This window comes from Melozone crissalis, unplaced genomic scaffold, assembly GCF_028551555.1.
Source record: "Melozone crissalis strain CALT ecotype California unplaced genomic scaffold, PUWL_Pcris_2 ptg000016l_1, whole genome shotgun sequence".
NCBI lineage: Eukaryota > Metazoa > Chordata > Aves > Passeriformes > Passerellidae > Melozone > Melozone crissalis.
This window is the reverse complement of record NW_026535794.1, coordinates 28,961,319-28,980,784: the sequence shown is the minus strand read 5'-3', so window position 1 is coordinate 28,980,784 and position 19,466 is coordinate 28,961,319. Positions and strand designations below refer to the sequence as shown.

General features: G+C 37.3%; 1 protein-coding gene across 2 annotated transcripts in view; it reads left to right on the top strand.

Moving 5' to 3' along the window:
- Positions 1-19,466, top strand: part of ETV1 (ETS variant transcription factor 1) — a 66,222-nt gene that overhangs the window by 14,036 nt on the left and 32,720 nt on the right. The gene's annotated exons all lie outside the window — the stretch shown is intronic.

The window sequence follows — 19,466 nt, the reverse complement described above, 5'->3', positions numbered from 1 at the left end:
GTGACTGCAAGGGCATAGCATGAGAAACATCTGACAGTCACAGGCTTCTTGGAGCTTCTTTTTGTAGTTCTGTTCTTCATGGCAAGGCTTCTCCCCATCATCAGAGGTCTGTTCTAAACAGTGTCTGCTGATTGTAGCAGAGCACATGGTAGCTTTTCCATTTTGCTAAATAACTTAAATAGTTTATCCTATTGGAGTGAATTACTGCAGTTCACTAAACCAGATAGCTGTTAAACACGGCATTCTTATACTGAAATATTAAGATTAATGTAGAGAGATTAGGAAGAATTGCATTTAAATTGTCTTTAAACAAAAAAAAAAAATCACACTTACTGAATTTTCCTATAAATCTTTTAGATTATTTTTCCAGTTATTAAGTAGCTGTTTTAAGAACAATTCATTGAGTGTATTCATAAGAGCATTTTGTGAGGCAAAAAAAAGCCCATACTTTTTTTTTTAATCCCCTGGAATTGTTGCTGTGCAGGATAGTATCCCTACACAGCAACAATATAAATTAGTTTTTCTCTCAAAGTTCCTGTACATGTGCTAACCAACGATCGTGGTCACTTTTAAACTTTGAAAATTGCCTTTTATAACAGAGGTTGTTTTTTTTTTTACCTCTGTCTTCAAAGACTTTTTCTAAAAAAATTAAATTATAATACGAAAGAGAGAACAATCTATACATTGAAAATCAGATATGTTACTTTACATATGGATCTGTGTCCAAATATAGTCATTCATGCATATGCCTTTGTGTGAGTACAAAGTTCAACTGGGGCTTCTATTAACCCACAATTATCATTACACAACAAGTCAATGATTCTTGGAAAATAATTTGTGGACTATGAAAAGCCCTATTGAAGCTGGCCACTGCTTTTGGTGATAAAGAAATTCTCCTAATATGGCTATTTTATTAATGCTGTTGTGTTTCAAAGTTCCTTAGCCACAGCTTACACAGTATTATCAAAGGAACATTTATTTCTTCATTTCAGTTGGTTTCTTTATCTTAAGTAAAGGTCAGGAGAGCTTCCTGGAGAGTTACTCTGGCAAAGGTTATGGAGTTTCAGACATATACTTGGATATAATGTATGTAGCTGTGGGCTCTGCAAAACAGGAATGGAGATCAACATAACCAAAGCCGTGGGGAAATTACTGCTGCAGAAGTAGCACAATTGTGACTGTTTTCTCTAGATCCAAGCCTGCCTTCAAACTCCATTATAATGACTTGCTCTATACAGACTATAACTGTGCAGTACTGAGCCCATTACTGGCAGCAGTCTGGCAGAAGCGCTTGATTTCCTTTTTTAAAAATCTACTTAAATTTATTTTATTTTGTTTATTTTTATTTTTACATGGGAGAGAATGGACAAGCTGTCATAGATTTAGTGTTTAATACATTTAATTGAGACAAACGTGAAGAAGGACAGAAGTGTATACCGATGAAGGGGATTGCAGCCACTTTAGTTTAAAGGCATCTAAACTAAACTGTGCTTTGCTACAGAAATTTCATTTATGGAGCTGAGTATAGATAGGGGTGTGTATGTGATGTGCAAAGTGTGTAAATAAAACAGAAGTGTTCCAGTGAAACAGCTACAATCTGCAGTCCAGGTAGAAAAAATAATGACATTTTATTTATAGCTTCATTGCTTGAGAAAGGGGCTTTAAAGCTGAGACAGATCTGTGCTGTTAAATTGAAAGTTGTGATGTTAAATTGAAACAGTAAAAGGAGACTTAAGAAGCTTCAGTAACAGTGGCAGTTTTGGAAGAGTGTGGTTAAAATTTTCTTGCCTAGAAATCACCAGCTTGGTGATCTGAAGAAATCAGCTTTTGAAACAAGATGTGGAAGATAGTAGAGGAGCTGATATGCCAAGATCATGTGCTGTGTCCTAGCACTGAGCAGGATTAAATGCCCCTTAAAGTGCTGTGACTTTTGCCTTTATTTTCTGTAATAATGATTTTAACTAGTGAAACTGCACTGGTATTAGTAACTAGGGGAAACATTTAGTTTAGATTAGATATACAGTCCACTTTGTCCACTCAGGGATTTAACTTCAAAGCTAGCTTGGGCCCATGAATATTTCAATTATGACTTGCTATTAAACTTCAATCACTTTTTGAAAAGCAAACATAATGTGTGTATTTATAGTTAGGTGTGGGCTTTAGATATTATGGGTGAGATCAACAGCCAGCATAACTTCATGTGGTACTATTGACGTTATTGGAATTACGCACATTTCTATTAGCTAAGGATCCAGCCTGTCAAGCTTTAAGCTGTTTAAAAGTAAAATTTGTTTTGTTACTCCTTTATGGCTTCTGGAAAGAGGTCCTTCCTACCATAAGAATCTTAGTAATTCTTATTTACTGCACTTTCAAACCGTAATTTTTTGTCATCATAGTCCCATCTTCTCTTACTCTTTTATTAAATATTTTTAACTTGGCATATCTATCACAAAGAACCTTTTTGTAATTTTATTTAGATTGAGTGGAATTTAGAGTAGATAACAACTAGCTTGTTTGGCTGAAATTTGAAAAACAAAATGCAGTTTGGTCTCTTGTACCTTTCTACTTTCTTTGAGCACTGAAATTCTTGAGTTCTAAGAGGCAACAATGTGTATAAAAAAGATTTTTTTTGTTTGAAATTATACTGGAAAAATATTGAATTGCATATTAAATAGTGTCCTTTTCTTAGTTTTTCAATTTCATTCTCACAAGAAATAAAAGTTCCACAGAAAGAGTGAGGAATCTTGTACAGGCTTTTTCCCAAAAATTCTGTTTTAGGCAGGTTGGTTTTGTCTCTGAATCTGCTTCTATAATGCAGTTCACTTGTTTGCTGAACATTCAAGTAACTTCCTAATGACTATTCTTTAACGAGAACATGAAAAGTTGTGTAAAGCAAAGATGTAAAAATCTGTTTGCCCTAAAAAGGTGAATGTTTTGGTGTGGTTTTTTAATCAGCATACTTCATGTGACACTTTTTCCTAATTCTTATCCAATTCATAAAACCTAATTAAGCTGGTTTTCCCTCCATGTAGAGTCAATATTCACATTTGGAGAAGGGTGACCTGTGTTAACTTCCTCAGATAAGGTTTCCTATTGTTTCAAGTCCATTTTCATATACTGAGGAGGAGCCTGATCCTGAACTGGTTGTAATCAGTGGCAAGGCTTTCAGATACTGTAGAACAGCAAGGACTTTCCACTCCAGGAGCAAAAATGAATAAAGTGTTCAGTTTGCTCGAAGTCAATAGCTGTTGAGGTGAAGATTACTTGCTCCCATTGTTTGGATGGTTTCTGTGACAGACACAAGAGGAAGTAGGTAGGATTTGCTGATGTTTAAAAGATGTAGTTGGCAAAGAAAACTTGGTATTGTCAACAACACACTGAATTGTAACGCGACCTTGGTACAGCTGGTTATGAATGGGGATAACTCAGCACCAAACTTGATTGCCTGGTGTCTTAATAGTATAATCATGGTTTATTTTGTTTTAATAATATGTATTTGCATGGATCTAATTTTTCAGAGTTTTCTTTTTTTTTTCTTTTGCCCTGAAGTGTTAGCTATGTATTTAAAATTAATGATAAATTCTAGATTTTGGCTTTTATTTGCTACGGAGTTTCGGTTAATGAGAATTTGTCTTGTGCTTCACATTCTTGATCAGTTTCCTTCCTTCTTGTTTATTTTGTTCCTGTATTGTTTCCGAGATCATCACAGCCTTACCTTACCACTGCCAAGGGGTAAATGTTAGTGTTAGACCACATCTGTTGACAGTAAACGGGAAGGGCTGGCTGTAAAAATCCATGCTTCTCCACGTCTGATTAAACTTTAAGATAGAAAAAAATACTTTTTTTAGTAGTGATTTTGTCACTGATCTTTCATGACCTTTATTCTTTCTCTTACCTCTTTTTTTGTTCCTCCAGGTTTAGTAAAGGGGCGCTTTCAATGTAGATGCCAGGAATCTTAAATTATTCAGGGATGTGCTTTTTAGATGCTCTGCTTCAATCTTTAAAAGCCTGTTAAAGAGAGATTCTTTACATAGGCTTCAGGTAGCTGTATTCTTCTGTCATTTTAACTAATGGTGTAGGATATTCCAAATGCAGTTTAAATGAGGAAAAGCTTTAATATTTATTTATATATTTGCAGCATACAAAGGAATTCCTTTTTTACATTACCATATTAAAAATGCTTCTTTTGGTTTATTTTCTTTCTGTTTAAATTTCAAAAGTGAATTTCAGAATTAGAAGAGCATTTTCTGCTTGCTTTAGTATGGCAAGAGCTGGTGAGAAATTGACAGAGGTTAATTTCCCCTTCTTTTAACATATTTTGGAGAAGAAACCCCACACAATAAAGGTAGAAAACACCAGCATACTAGGAGTTCTGACAGGCCTACTGAAGTCAAAATGAGGTATATTTACTGGTATTAGTTTTGGTTTTCATGCAGAATAGTTTAATTCTGCAGCTTCTAGAGGAGATTTTTGTGGACTAAAAAAAAAATGTCATCTTTTTAATGTGATGATTCACTTCATAGGCAGCTGGTAGTCATGTCCTGGTAGTGCACAATGTTCTAGAAATTACAGTTGGTAGCGTTTTGGTTGTGGCAAGTTGCACACACCAGAATCTTTTCAGTGTTTGTTTGGTTTTTTTTTTTTTTTTGAGATTTATTTTATTTTCTTTTATTATGCCTTTATTTAGAGTCTGTACGTCTGAAATAACCTTTGAGTGTAGCTCTGTAAGTGTGGTGCTAGCTACAGCAGGCAGTCTGACAAATATCCTGCAAGGTGGTGCTACTTATTCCTGGAGCTGAGCTATTCCCTGGTAGGGCTTTTGCTGCAGCTGTGTTTTGTTTCTTGCCACTTGTCTTGAAACTACTTCCTTCCATAGGTCAGATGTTGTCAAATACAGAGACATTTGCTTACTTCTTTTAGTGCATGCCCGACTGTGATGGATTCTTTCTTAAGGGCTGTGAGAGTCCGGGCTCTGTGGTTTGTTCCTGCCTTTAGCTTTGCATGACCTTGGGCATGTTGCTTAACATCTTTGTTTCTGGTTTGAAGTAGGTACAGAAATGCATGTATCACTCTGCTGTGAGATACACAGCTTTCTTAATGATCACTTATCTGGAGATCTCAAAAGCATTTTACAAAGACAGTCCAGTGCAATTGCTGTTGTAAGAGCTGGAGAGGTCAGACTGAGGAGTCGATGCTGACCACCTTATCTCCCTTCATAGTTGCCTTAGATAGCCTTGCTTCTTTCATTGTATCCCTGAGCACTTGTTTCCTTTGTTTAAAGCCGGACTGAAACTGTTACCACCTGTTAACTTTCCTTTTTCTTTTCCTATTTTTTTTTCCTTAATTCACATTCAAAAGAAATTAGGATTTGGTGTCTTTCAGAAAACTCATTTTGTAGCTCATCGATGGGCATTAGTCTGTGCTAATAAGGGTTTTGGTTTTCTTCCTTTTCCTCTAGAAGATTATTGGAAATATTTCAATCTGCCATACAGTTGTGACCATAATTGCAAGACTTGATTCTTGAAAAAGTTTTACCATGAGGGAAAGTGTTGACTGTAATGCCTTTAACTTGTGATCTTAGTAGTAGAGAATTTGTGGGCTTGCTTTGATTTTAATAAGCAGTTTCTGTTTATTTGCTTATCTGCTTGTATTTTTATACTAAATTTCCAGCTTTGGAAAGGTGCAAAGATTTGAGATTCTCCGGGATTGCAGTAGTGGTAATGTCTCACAGATTATGTAAATACTTGTGGTGGCAGTAGCCCTGTGAAACAAATTAGAAGACCCCCATCAAGAACGCAGCTTTTGATTTTTAAAACTTCTAAAGCGGAAGCTTTCTTTCAGAGTGCCCAGCAGGCTGTGATGAGAATTTTACTGGTAATGGGGAGGTACCTCTGGGGATCCACAGAGACAGCAGACACCTCATGCAGACCGGTTTAACTGCCCAGGACCAATCTGAAGCCGATGGTCTCCAGCAGTGTGGGCATGGGGGAGCCCAGGCAGCTGGACAGGGCTCTTCCTGCGGGGTTTTGTGCCCCTGTCTGCCCACTGCCCTTCCACTGCCATGTCCCTGCTCATCCAAGCTGAGTTAGTTTCCTTTCCTTCAGCCCCGTCCTTGTTTGCTGCTTTATTGCAGATTAAAGGCTCGGGTTGCATGTGAAGGTTATCAGCTAATGAATAAACTTCAGTCATCCTGTCCTGTGATAAATCTGTCTCCTAGATCAAAGATGAAGCATGTAGACCTTTTTCCTTTCAAATGGTAATTTCTTAAGGCTGTCAGGTCACTTCCTAACGGCTGTTTACATGAAAACAAAAACATTAAACATATTTTATTCAAAATGTTGAATTCTCAGATTTGAAAAAAACCTTCTATTTCCTCTCTGAGGGAGTCTCCCCTCCTTCCTTCTGTGTAGGTCTCGTCTGTGGAAATACAAGTGATCCTCACATTGTAACTTGTGGTCATGGCAGTATTTTCATAAGACTACCATTATTTCTGTTACAAACCAGACAGTTGTTAATTTCATCAGGAGTATGTGTACGTATTAGAACATTTTTTCATTGGCAGTTGTATTAAAATGTGCATAAACTTCTTTTAGCTGTATTTTCACACTGAAGCCAAGCAAGGCAGACCGAAGGGTCTTTGTGATTCTATTTTGATACAAAACCCTTATTCTCCTAAAGCTCCTTTCCATGCAGTGTTTTTGCAAAATGAGTTTTGTATTTCAAGAGCAGTGTAAATACTGATTTGAAAATCTATAAGCTCTGGAATGGTCTAAAATAAGGAGGCAGTCTGCAAGCTGAGTTCATCCACTTTATATATCACGTATGTTTCTTTACATAAAATGTGTTTGCAGTCTGTATAATTTTTTTTATCTTTTTATTTCTGCTTGCTGCCTCAGCAACTGGAGATAGAAATCAGGCTCTCCTACAGAGTGCTGTGAAGTTTTCAAGTGATATAGCAGTTAAAAAAAGGAGGAGAGAGTGAAACTCCTCAAGACGTCCGTTAAGCACTGACATGCTTAACACACATTTGTGTCACGTAGGACAGAGGTAGCCCTCTGTAAGCTTACAGGAAAAATAGCCCTTGTTTCAGGTTCTGAGTCCTTTTGTTTTGGTCCTGTGCATTTCAGTACTAGGAAGTAGATGCAGTGAAGCCATTTATAAGCTGATAAATATGCAAAAATGATTATATTTATTAATTCTTTTGAAATGTAGAAGTCATCAGTGTTTTTCTTTTTTTAGGAATGGTCTAAACCTAGTCTAAACTTGTAAATGGAAAACTGATTATTTTATCAAGGCATGTGCTTCTTTTCCCCGAGAAGGATTATTTTCCTTTCACTTATTCTTCATTCTCTTTGTCTTCAAGACATTACTCTTACCAGTTCCTGGATTCTAGTATGACCTTGATGAGGTGAATGGAGAAGTGAACTGTCTTGGTAAAGGATATCTTTATTCTTACATATCTATTTCTTCTGTAAGCTGAGGATTATGCATGTTAGAAAAGAGTGAATCATTAGCAGCTTTATTTCTGGTTGTCTTTTTTCCTGTGGCTGTTTATGAACTTATTCAGCAAATGTGGTTGCCAGTAAGTTAATGTAGTGAAATATTTTCTAGCAGTGACATTTACTGCCGAGTCCTGCAGTCACCGAATAGGAAGGTTCCTGACTGGCCAGGTTTTTGTCTTTGAATTTATATATTATGAGTCGTCATCAAGGACATTTGAAAAATTACATGTGCAAAAACAATTCCCAGTCTTGCTAATTTGATCCTCTTTGCTCAAAGGTTGTTTCCTTTCTGCTTATAATGTATACCTAGAAAAGATAAACAGTTTAATTCTTTTTTAATACTTTGTCTTCATGCTGTAACTGAATGCAATGTTTCGTTACTTAACAAGCTGTTAAAAAATTTCACATGGCCAAAGCAATACGAGAAATGGAGACAGCAAGGACTTTTTAAACTGTCAGTATTCTGTAAAGACAAAAAGTTTCAAGCATTTTGCATTAGAATTTGGGAGCTGGATTAATACAAGTCTATATAGTCAGTGTGTGTGTGTGAATATATATATATATGTATACATGCATACAGGAAATACAACATGTAATTGTCAGTGTAACTGATTGTATGCCCTTATAAAATAATCATAAAACTTTAGGAATGCTTGGCTTCAGAAAGCATCAGCAAGTGTATTAGTAATGTATGTTCAGCGAGTCTCACATACATTAGGAATGCTTTAAGTAGCAGCAGAAGCCTTAAATATCCGTGCTGAGCACAAGCACCTGGTTGCAGGTGGTCACACTTCCACTGGCTCCAGAAAGAGCACTTTGCTAAGAGTCTTTGAAAATCGGCCCACTTAAATATAGTCTTGACTTTATGTTCCCAGACGTAACCACTTCTGACAATGGCTTCTTTGTTTCCCTGTTGAATCAGTGATAAAAATTGTGAGCTGAATTTTACTGTTGACTTATTTCAGTGGCCCGCACCTTTTCCACTGGAGACTGCAGGTTTTGCAGTGGTGAAGTAGAGAATTAGATTCCAGCCTTGCTTGAATGATTTGTAAAAGCGATCTGTTAGAGTTATTACTGGTGAACATTTGTGAAAATTGAACATTGAAGCATGGAGGGCACATGTATTTAGAGTGGTGACAGTCCCTTTCTCCACATGATGTAAACAAACATCCCATTAACTACCCTGACTTAGTGTTGTTTTATGAATATATACTTATTGTTAAAGGCAAAATTGAATTAAAAATAATCTCAAAATGCAGTTTTGTTCAGTTTTAGTGCCTAACATTGAGAGCCGCTAAAATAAAAACAAATTGTAAATAATCTTTTAAATTAGTTCTTTAATTCATGCTAGAGAGCACTCAATGTAGGGTCCATTTCATTATTTATTGTTTTCTCTTACTTTTGCATATACTTGAGTAGCTATCTGACAAGCATGATTATCCTTAAGGATAATCTTTTATTAGGATGCTCTTGTATTATGGGGATATTCCTGTTTTTATAGGGACACAAACTGACACATTGGTTATGGCTCCTGAGGCTGAGCTACTTCTAACTAGAATCAACCTTCTGACACTGGTTGTTTGGATTATGGCTGAACCAGCAATTAAATCCAGTTTCTTTCACATTTTGGCCAGCTGCAAGAACAAGATCGGTGGTCCTCACATTTATAGATGGCTGTTAGCTCTTTGCATGAATACATCAGAAAAGAACAACAAAGATAATAATTATACTGATGTAACTTGAAACTTTTCCTTAAGAGGTGAAATGAGGCAGAATCAGTTCCTGTTTGTTTTCTGCTGTGGGCATCTTTCCTAAATATCAAGGTGATGGTACCTTTAAAACAATAAATAGAAAATACAAAATTGTTCATTTTACAGTTTATTGTTATGTTTGGTAAAAATGCTTGTTATAGTTTCCAGAGTTTTCTTCATAATTTTGTTTTTATAAAACTATTTAAATCCTGAAATGTCAAACTGCATAGTTACCTGAAGTGGAAAGTGTGCATGTGTGTGTATGTGTAAAATGCTGGGATATTATTGGGTATTTTAGTAATGGAAACTACGCAATGCTTAGCCATTACCTCTCACAATTCAAATTAAATTTTGAAAATTGCTGCAAATGGAGATCCTGCCCTCAGAAAAGCACACAGACCCTGATATAGTGGCCAGCTCTTCTCTTTGCATTTAACTTTATTGATAATTCCCAGGTAGGAATACAATTTAAGTTTTCTCCCAGACTTGATTTTACATTAAGAACTTCCTCTTTAGCAGAAGCTCTAAAGGTGGATTGCCTCTTTTTGCACCGTGCCTGGGAGCCTTTGGAGCCAGATACATTATCAGTAGCTGTAGGAACAAGTGCCCCGATCTCCTCCCCGGATTTTAACAAAGCAAATGCAGGTGAAGAGCAGCCCTGTTTCTCTGTGTGGACCTGGAGGTAGCAGATGCAATGTAGAGGGATTAAAAATTCTTTGGAATTTTTTTTCCCTCTCTATAATCATCTTCAGCTATCCACGTGTTTTAGTTCAATTGCTACAGAACCCAGCTGGTTTAATTTTATTAGGTTACCACTTCCTCCTCCAGAGAGCCCTAAGCTTCTGTTTATTTTGGGGGCAGGGAGAGCTCCTGGTCCTGCCTCACCTGCTCTCCTCAGACATCAAAGTGAGCCAGTTCACTCCTCCTAGCTTAATCCTTCCCTTCTCCCTCCCACCAATGTTCTGCAAATTTCCTTGTATTCCTCCCAGTAATCCAGTGCCCCTGGTATTTGTCAGCAGGTTCACTTTTACCCTGGAGGTACCTGCTAGGAGGCAGAGACCCTCTGGCAGCACTTTCCACTCGACTGCCTGCAGCTGTGAGTCTCCTACAGCTGGACAGGTAAATTGTCTGGAAAGGAAGGAGAGCACTGCAGGAAGGGGACATAAATCGGAATAAAACAGTGCCTGTGACAGCATTTCTGTGGGATTGCTTCTTTTGGAGGTTGAGAAACTGTGTCGGAAACTGCAGCTCCTGCTGCCTGAAAATACTTTCCAGACAATTCTTAGTGGGAAAGTGGAAATCTTTTGGGGATAGAGGCAAAGAGGGATCAACTAACCACAATTGTGCCAAAATGTTCCATGCTTGAGGGTAGAAGAGTAGAGACAGTTTTCTAATACTGTGTGGCAGTTCAGCCAGGTAGCAGCTGCCCAAATACACTGTCAGTTTATGACAAAGGACCTATAGTGCCTTAGCTAGGTATTTACTAGAAGCCTCTGGAAAAGTTTGCCTTGGAATTGGTCTACCTTTGCATTTTAGTGAGTAGGTTATCTTTTATTGATATTTACTGAAAGTTACTCCCCCTACCCCCCCAGTCTAGTGGCTTACCCTTTTGGGTGGGCTTTTTACTTGTTATACTGAATATACTCAGTGAATATACTATGAAGTTTTTGACTGACATGGTCCTTTGAAATGAGAAGCAAAGTGGCTACAAATATCTGAATTATCTCAGTGGTGCCTTCAGGACTTCCAGTGTCAGAAGGCTGCAGGTGTACCCTCAGTAACTAATGAGCATTTCAGAAATTGCATCTCCACAAATAAGCAAATCAGGGATATCTTGCACTAAAAGTGAGGATTTATAGAAGTGAACCAATTATTAAGCGGAATGCGTACAACCTCTAATATTGTGCTTCCTCTCCCACACTAACTGGGAACCCCTCCACCTCTCAGGGGAGGCTACATCTGTCATGGCAAGCGGGTCTTGGGTTAGCTGCCCAGAAATAGCTACACTGGCAGAACGTTTTAGTGTCTTAGCACACAAGCTGTAGAAAATTCCAGTTAAAGAATGACACTTACTTTCCTTTGTGAAGAAGGTCCTAGAAGAATTTCTTTGCTGAACAGGGGCAGGACCATAATGTTTAATTGTCACATAAGGTATCCTGCAGGGAAAGGGCATATGCCTGCATTTTAGTGATGTTTTGTTGGTCACCTTTTCCCTGTGTATAAATGCCCTTGTATAAATCTGCCTGATGGATACTGATGCAGACTTGGTGCCCTATAGGTGCAGTGAACTCTTCTCTGTTTTCTATTTCAACACTTTTTTTGGCCTCAGGTGCTAATCTCAAAGACTTCATGTTAATGCCAGATCATAGTCAGGATAGGGAAAATTATGTTGAATATAGAGAATTAACATAATCTAGAAATGAACAGGTGATTCAATTAATTTAGAATTGAGTTTCATCGATGCATTCTTTTTGTCTTTTACTCATTAATCTGTAATGCTTTTTGCTTAAAAAATTAGGAAAAAAAAAACCTGACTCCAAAGTAAGAGCAAGTTATTTTAGCAAACAGTGCGGGCTAAGATGGATGCATTACTGTAGATCTTAATGTCCAGTATTTTCCAATATCAATTGTAGGAAAATGGGCTGTTATTTTCCATCTTGCAACTCCTTGTTTGTAAACAAAATTAAATTCCAGCTTTTGCTGCAGTTTGTTTTCACCTACTTGCTACTTTTTCCTAAGTCAAATTCAAAATAATTTTTTTTTCTATTCTCATACCATGTCATCTGAGAACATTCCATGTAGGCTTTGAGGAAAAAATCCCACAATTTTGGGCTGTCTTTTATTCTTTACCTTCCCCCCACATCCTTTCCCACCCCCTAAGGATGTAAAGGCTATACTATTGCATAGCGTTCATGCAATTCAAGTAGACCATTAATTGACATGTACAATATTGTAGGCTTTAGTTTGGAAGAGAAAATAAGCAATTTGCTTCATTTTGCAGCATGAGTTCTAACTGTTATTAAAGTGCATTTGTAGTTGCATATTTTCCAGTAAAGGTGACAGATTACTTCAAAGCTGGTATTTTCTTTTTGTTAAACTAGGTTCTCAAATAGATCCATCTTGCCCACGTATTCTATTCTTGCCAGTTGGCTTTGAAAGCTGGTGCTTGGGCTCATCGTTCAGAACTAGCTTCCAAAAAATGAGGTCCCATGCTGTTTCTATCTTTTGAGCTAGTAGGGGCTGGAAGGATCTGATCTGAAGCCAAGGCGAAGACTGAATTGATGGAATCATATATAACGGCTTTGCCAAGTGCTGCCCAGTGATGAAGTCCCACTTTCTGGGAAAGAGCACTGAGACAAGGGGTGGCAGAGCATTCTCTGTGTTAAGGGCTGTCCAGAGATTTTCTTTTCTGGACTTAGAGTCAGGTTACCACATAAGAACTAGCTTTTTATTGAATGCTTTTTCACACATTTACAAGTTTCTACTTTCTTCTGCTTGCTACTTACCCATTTTCTCCCCAGTTATACATATCCATTTGAAAAGAAAAAAATCTTTCTGCTCTTTATCACAGTATTACACATATTTTGGCCATATGTAATGTATCATTGCAGAAACATGCTTACATATTCAGTATGCTTACTTTCATTTGACTCTGTGTGTGCACACAGCAATACCCAAACACACATGCAGACTGTTTCAGGTGAGCAGTCACTACTTGGTGAGTCTAGATGGAGCCCAGCTCTCTTTAGATCAAAATTCTGGATCTTGAAGGAGTTCTAGTTTTCTAGATGCAATGGTAAAATGGAGAATAATATCAAGATCATGTATTTCTTCAAAAAGATACTTGACAGGAATGCATAGATTACTCCCATCCCCACCCTCCCTTCCATTGCTAGCAGCTTTCATTTGTAAGGTAGTGAAAGTTCAGGTCTCTTGTCTATGTTCAGCTTTTCTATAAACTGCCAGGATAGTCTCTGAAACCACAGTGATGATGCATATCTGTGTGTCAGATATCCAATTTGTCACCAACTTCTTCCAATATCTGGCAGAGAGCAGGACCTAAATGAAATCCAGTTGACTGGAGCTCAGCTAAGATCTGATAGAGGTGACTTTGATAGATAAATGGTTGAAGAACCTAGTGGAGTCTGTGTAAATGTAATCTCTTCAACCACTTTTAAATCAGTCCACAGCCTTCAAGTCTTGCTCATTTCTGCAGCTCTTGCAGTGGTCAGAAACAAAGCGTTTTTTTGCAAGAGATCACGTAGGGTGAAAACAACTGCAGATCTTGCCTCAGTCGTCCATGCTTAAAGTCAATTCTGTCTTCAGTTGTAGCAATCTTAGGTATTTACAGGCTTTTTATTCAAAATCATTATAACAGTTTAGATGGCAATTCTTGATTACCAGCCTTTACTCTCCCGGAGGTTCTGTTAGTATACGAGGCTGCATACCTCATCCAGCAGCAGCACAATAACCTCTGGAGTATGAATGAATGGTCAGCTATGTTGAGTGCCTGCTTCTGATCACTCGTGAGCATCTCAAAGTTACCAGTAAAACTTCTCATCAAAATATATAGTACAATGAAATTGAAAGAGCACACTGCTTTGGCATCCTGATGTCTTTAATCTGATTCATATTGTTGAAATTCGGAGTGCAGATGTCTACAAAGGTCTAAAGCTCAAGTCATAATGATCTAGAAATAAATAATCAATACATGCCTTCCGGAATGCAGAAGGCTGTTGTTTCATGAGTTGAATGCACACTTTTGAAACCTCTTTGGAAAATATATATAAAGCCTGGCATTCCCACCTAGAAAGCTATAGAGAAAGTATTTAGTTTCATAGCTCGTTGCTTAAGGTAAGCAAATACCTTTACTGAATGTATGATTCAAATATTAAGGTTACTGTTGCAAAAATAAGGCATTTCAGGACTCATGAACCCACAGTGTTGTGCTTGGATTTTTTAAAAATGTTTTCTGATAAGAGCAGCTAGGTCACTACTATCACCTAAGACATAACTAGCATTTTATGCTCTTTGACGAACTGTTCAATAAACTGTTTAAAAGCAGATTTTTTTTTACTAATGCCTACCTGTTGTACTTATAGCATAAATAGTTTGTTTGAATCATCAGGTGAGTGCTGTTAAGTTATAGTGAGCGAGGAAAATGGCAAAAACAGGAATTAGGGTCCCTGTCCTTAAGTGTATTTCAGTTTGCATTTTGATAGCAGTTTAGAAATGTTATCGCCTGTTTTGTCACAGACATAATTCACATCTTTCTTCAGGCACTGTAAACAAGAGAAATGGTTTAATGGCTCCATAAAAGGCACTCTGTGCTGATAGCTGAGATTAGACCCTTTAGTAATGGATTTTTGTGTGTTGGGGGAAGGGGAGGGCTTGGCAGAAGTAAATGTACTGGAAAAGAATCTTGGAGAGACTCTGATGTATCTGAAGTGCCTGCTGCATTGCTGTATGTATTGAGAGATAGATTTAGAATGTGACAGTGTTGCCTTTATCAGTACAGGGGCCTTTCCTTCTTGCATTTTGAAATTTTACCAAGTATTATATTGGTTCACCTCAGTCCGTCTGGAGTTGCTAGTACCTGGAGTTGCAGTGGTATCAACTTAAATATTTTTATGTCTTCTGTCTTTTCATCTTGCTGTTGAGTCAAGTCCCCTGTATTCAAATATGTTCAAGAAATCTCTCAAACCTTACATTGCATATTAGCCATTTTGCCTTAATTGATGATCAAAATTAGTGAGTTTATTTACAGAATTGTGTTTAGAGAATGATTTGAAAGCATAAATTTGAAAAACAGCTCAGAAACAGCGTGTTTAGGCCATGACTTACTGTTTCTTTCTTTTCTCTTCAGGTATTCAAAGTCCTCAAATGTAATACGTGTGAATATAGTATTAATTAGGAGACATCAGAGTTTACTATCAGGAGCAAGTGTGGTACAAAATCAACTGCTGTCAATTGATTTTATACCCTATAGTAAATGTTCTTGACCCACAAGTGTGGATAGGACATCTTTCTCTCTTTGGTCAGTAGAGTAAGCATTGCCTGCCATTAGCCAACATCACTGAATTACCAGTTATATTTCGTGGCTTTTTAAAGTATGTTTAAAACCATTCTTCCTCAGAAATAAGGAAAAAATAAGATTTTATCATGTGTTCTGGGCAGGAATCTGAAGTTTGAAAGTTAAAAAGTTACTTTTTGTTCAAAGGAGAAATGACTTGCCATTTCATATAACGTATTCCTAATTTCCTCTTCATCTTGAATAGTCACCTCTTGAATTGAAAAATATTTTAAGCCATTGCTTAATGTAGTGCATTTCAGGGCTTTCTCAAAAGAAGTAGATTCAGTTCTGTTTGTACAGAGGTGGTACACTTCCTGTTTCTCAGGCTAGAAAGTGTACATATCAGACTCCTCTGAGACAAACCAATTCCTCCTTTGACTTCAGAGTTCTTAATAAAATTGTTCTTCATTTGAGTGGTGTGGTTCTTCATTCTTTGGGTGTTATTATGAACAAAATGTTCAGGGATTAGGCTGTTGACAGATAGCAAAGTAGAATAGCACTTCTGAAGGATGGATGGCAGGTTCCACCCCATGTTTTTACATGTTACATGTGAGCTTACTTTGGGGTGAAATCATTATGGCTTTGTATAAAATCTAGTTCTGTACAGCAGCACGTTATGTATAATATGCAAGCCCTTTTACTCTGCAGATATAAATAGACATATTTATGCACAGAGAATATGCACACAGTAATTTATTATACCTTCATCAATTTGCAATATATGGCAGCAGTCATGCTTGCCTTATATCTGTGTGTTGGCTTTGGAGATGCTCCAGACAGGGTCTGTGGGGCAAGGGTCTGTTTCTGACACCGGTAAGCCTGACTTTGCGTGGTAGTTGAGATGAGGTGTTGAAGGCATCCATCTAAATACACATTGTAGGATTGTTTGCCTTTCAAGTTCGGAGGTAGTTATCTGTAAGTAATCACTCGGGATGAATTCTTGGCCCTTGGTCACTGTTTAATAAGACCATTATTAAGGCAGAGAGCCCCTTACTTTAATAGGGTTGAGACTCTTGTTCTGGGGTTAAGTAAAATGAATTTACCATCAGGAAGAAAGAAGTGGTAAGGAGATGGTTGTTTAAAATGTCATTTTGTTAATATGAATGTGTTGGTAGCTGGTATGCTGCACTAAAATTAGATTGTATAAATAAGCAACCCTGCTCTCCTCAAAAGAAAGAAGATTGAGAACATAATATAAAATCCGGTTTAGCAAAAGAGTGTATGTTTAAATTCTTTTAATAGGTGCACTATAGAATGAGAGTCACACTAAAATCAGAAGTGACGGGCAAAGGGTTTCAGTGATGGTATGAAAACTGCATTGAATGTTTGAAATTGTATAGTTAAAATAAGTCTGTCATCTTCAGCCACACTTAAGACATGTCCTGAAAGGGCAAGTAGCCTTCAAGAAAGCCCCCAAAAAGCAGTAAGTATTTTTATCAGCCTATCTTTTTTCCTCTCTACCTTTAAAAGTGGAGTTACAGATAAAGCTTAGCATGGTGACTGTGTCAGGGGACTGCCCGAGGAAGGCTTTAAATTTTACAGCTACATTATCTTTCTGGCTGTAGTTAAGATAAAGATCTAATATAAAATCACTTTGGTCTGTAATGCTTTCTCTAAATGAAGTGAAGGTGTTAACCTACTTGATTTGATACACTTTACCCTAGCTTATAAAGCTGGTAGGAAGGTGAGGTAAACTTTAATTAAAACTACAGCAGAGATGCCTTCTAGCAGTGTGCCCTGTACCTTGCTAGGACTGTACAGTAAGCAAAATAAAATGTACCTCGCAGTTGAGGCAGCAGGCTGGAGCCGTGTTCAGTGAAAGTAATTTAATTAGTGTTGATCATGACTCCAGATGATGGTGATTTGATAAGGAATAATTTAGTACTTAACAGCCTTTTACATGCACCAACTCCATGTGGGAAGGTAAAGCAAATTGCACAAAATGAATGTGCTGCTTTCACTTGTGCCTGTGCCAGTGAGCTGGAAAACTGCCTGTTAGCAGACGTTCAGGCTCTCAGCGCTGTGATGAAATACCCAGCCAGTTCTCCGCACAGGGCTGCAGTGTGGGAGTCTCTGTACTCCCGTTATTTAAAAATAAATAAGGGAAGTAATTTTTCATAACAGATTAACTCCAAGGAAGTAGCAAAGTAAAAAAAAAAAAATTAAAAAAAAAATAGAGCAGCATGTGGCCTTTGTGCAAATATGTGATACTGGCTTTAAAAAAGAGTCTTGTTGCAGTTGTGCTTTATTTTTTGATTCAAGTTAAAAGAGATTGCCTACCTTAGCTTTGGAGCCAGCGTCCCAGAGTTGTGGGGCCCATCATATACATTAAATGTATATGCAGGCATTATTTGACCAGACATACAAAGGAGAGTCAGCAGTAAAAGTTCACTAGAAGCGTCCTGAAACAAACTAGTGGATATCAGCCTGCTTTGTGATTGCTTTGGAAAACTGACTGAGCTGCATTTTGCCATGTTATTAAGTCTGAGAATCATTTTTCAAGAAGTCCATGTGTGCTTTTTTTTAGTGCAAGTTCAGACAGTTTTATTTAGGAAGAATTATTTTCTTCTTGTGATGTTCACATTTTCCATCTCTGTTTCCTAAGCTGTTGTGCTGTGCATATGCATTTCTATATGTTTTATTGTCTGCTTCTCCTTTCTAATCTTTCCACATAACTTTTTGTGGAATTGTGGTATTGTCCACAAAATATAATAGCTGAATAGCAGTTTTCTGCTAACTCTTGTGAGTTTTGTGAAAATACCTGTCAAAATTGAATAGTGTTATGTTGCAGATGACTCAACTGAAAGGCAGTAGTAGAAGCTGTCATGTAATAGGGTATGAGAGGATCTATTTGTGAAAGAGTTCTCTGAACATTGCCTAACCATGAGAAAAGCCAATGCAAAAGTCTGGAATCCAAACCTTGCTCACAGATGCCAGAGTTTAGTGGTTCTGATGCTCACTTCTTAGACAGCATTTCATTTATCTCCCCACTGAGCCCTGGCATGTGTATGCAGATGCATTAGTATCAGAAGATATGTAGTCTGTTAGAAATCTTCTTTCCCAAGTTCAGGTGCAAGACAAGGGGTAAGATGCAACTTGATGGTATATAATGATAGCCTGGCTTTTTGCTGAGATTCCCTAACAGGAACTGCTGCATGTACATGGATTTTTGTGGAGATACAAGTGTCTATGTCAGGCTGGAACGTGATGTTCATACTATGGTGTTTTGGTGACAACATCAAAGTGATAAAATTATGTCTGAATTCTAGGCATCTTGGAGTTCAAAAATGCATTAAAAACCTCATTTTATTTAAAACTTGAGAGGTGTGTTTTCAAGCTGTTACATAACTGTCTTTTAGTCCTTTGTCCTCCTAGCCACTTACTTAGGTCTGTCAGTGTCAGGTGAACTTTGAATTTTCTTCTGCTTTAATTTTGGTTAAGATTGGATATGAAATAAGGAGAGTTGTCTGGTGTAAACTAATTTGCTGGTTAACCTTGCCTTTACCTTTGGCCTTTCCCTTAGTACAGACCACCTTATGCTTCTAATTAATGCTGCGTTTCTGTCACACCCCCTCTGGGTTTTTTTTTAGCTTTTAAAAAGTATGAATTTTTTTGTTTTGTTTGTGTCTATACCACATCTACTATTGAATTTCGTCAGGCCAGGATTTTATCTTGTATATTTTTAAGAAAAATTACTTAAACCATTTTTTCTGATTTTTTAATGATGTTATTTATAATTAAAAGTGCATATAATCATCCAGTTTCAAGGGGTTTCACTGCAAATTTTCAAGCATTCTGTGGGACGAAAACATTACTGATCATACACTTGAGGCTGATATATCTTAAATTTATTTTGGAGTCGTTTGTGTGACACTCTTTGAAGTGGACTACTATTGCATTTATAGCTAAAAGCAACCTCTGATATTACTTAGAAACATTTGGTGCCTGGGAAGTATTTTGCCTCTGACAACATTTACAGTAGTTAAGCCAAATATAAGTGGGCTGTTATTTTCCTGCTAATGAGATGGGATGCTGGCCATCATTCTATTAAACAATAGAAGCGATAATAGCCAATGTGAAGGATCTCTGGTGTCTATTTTTCAGTTGACACTCAAAGAAATATTTGAAATGTTTATTTCC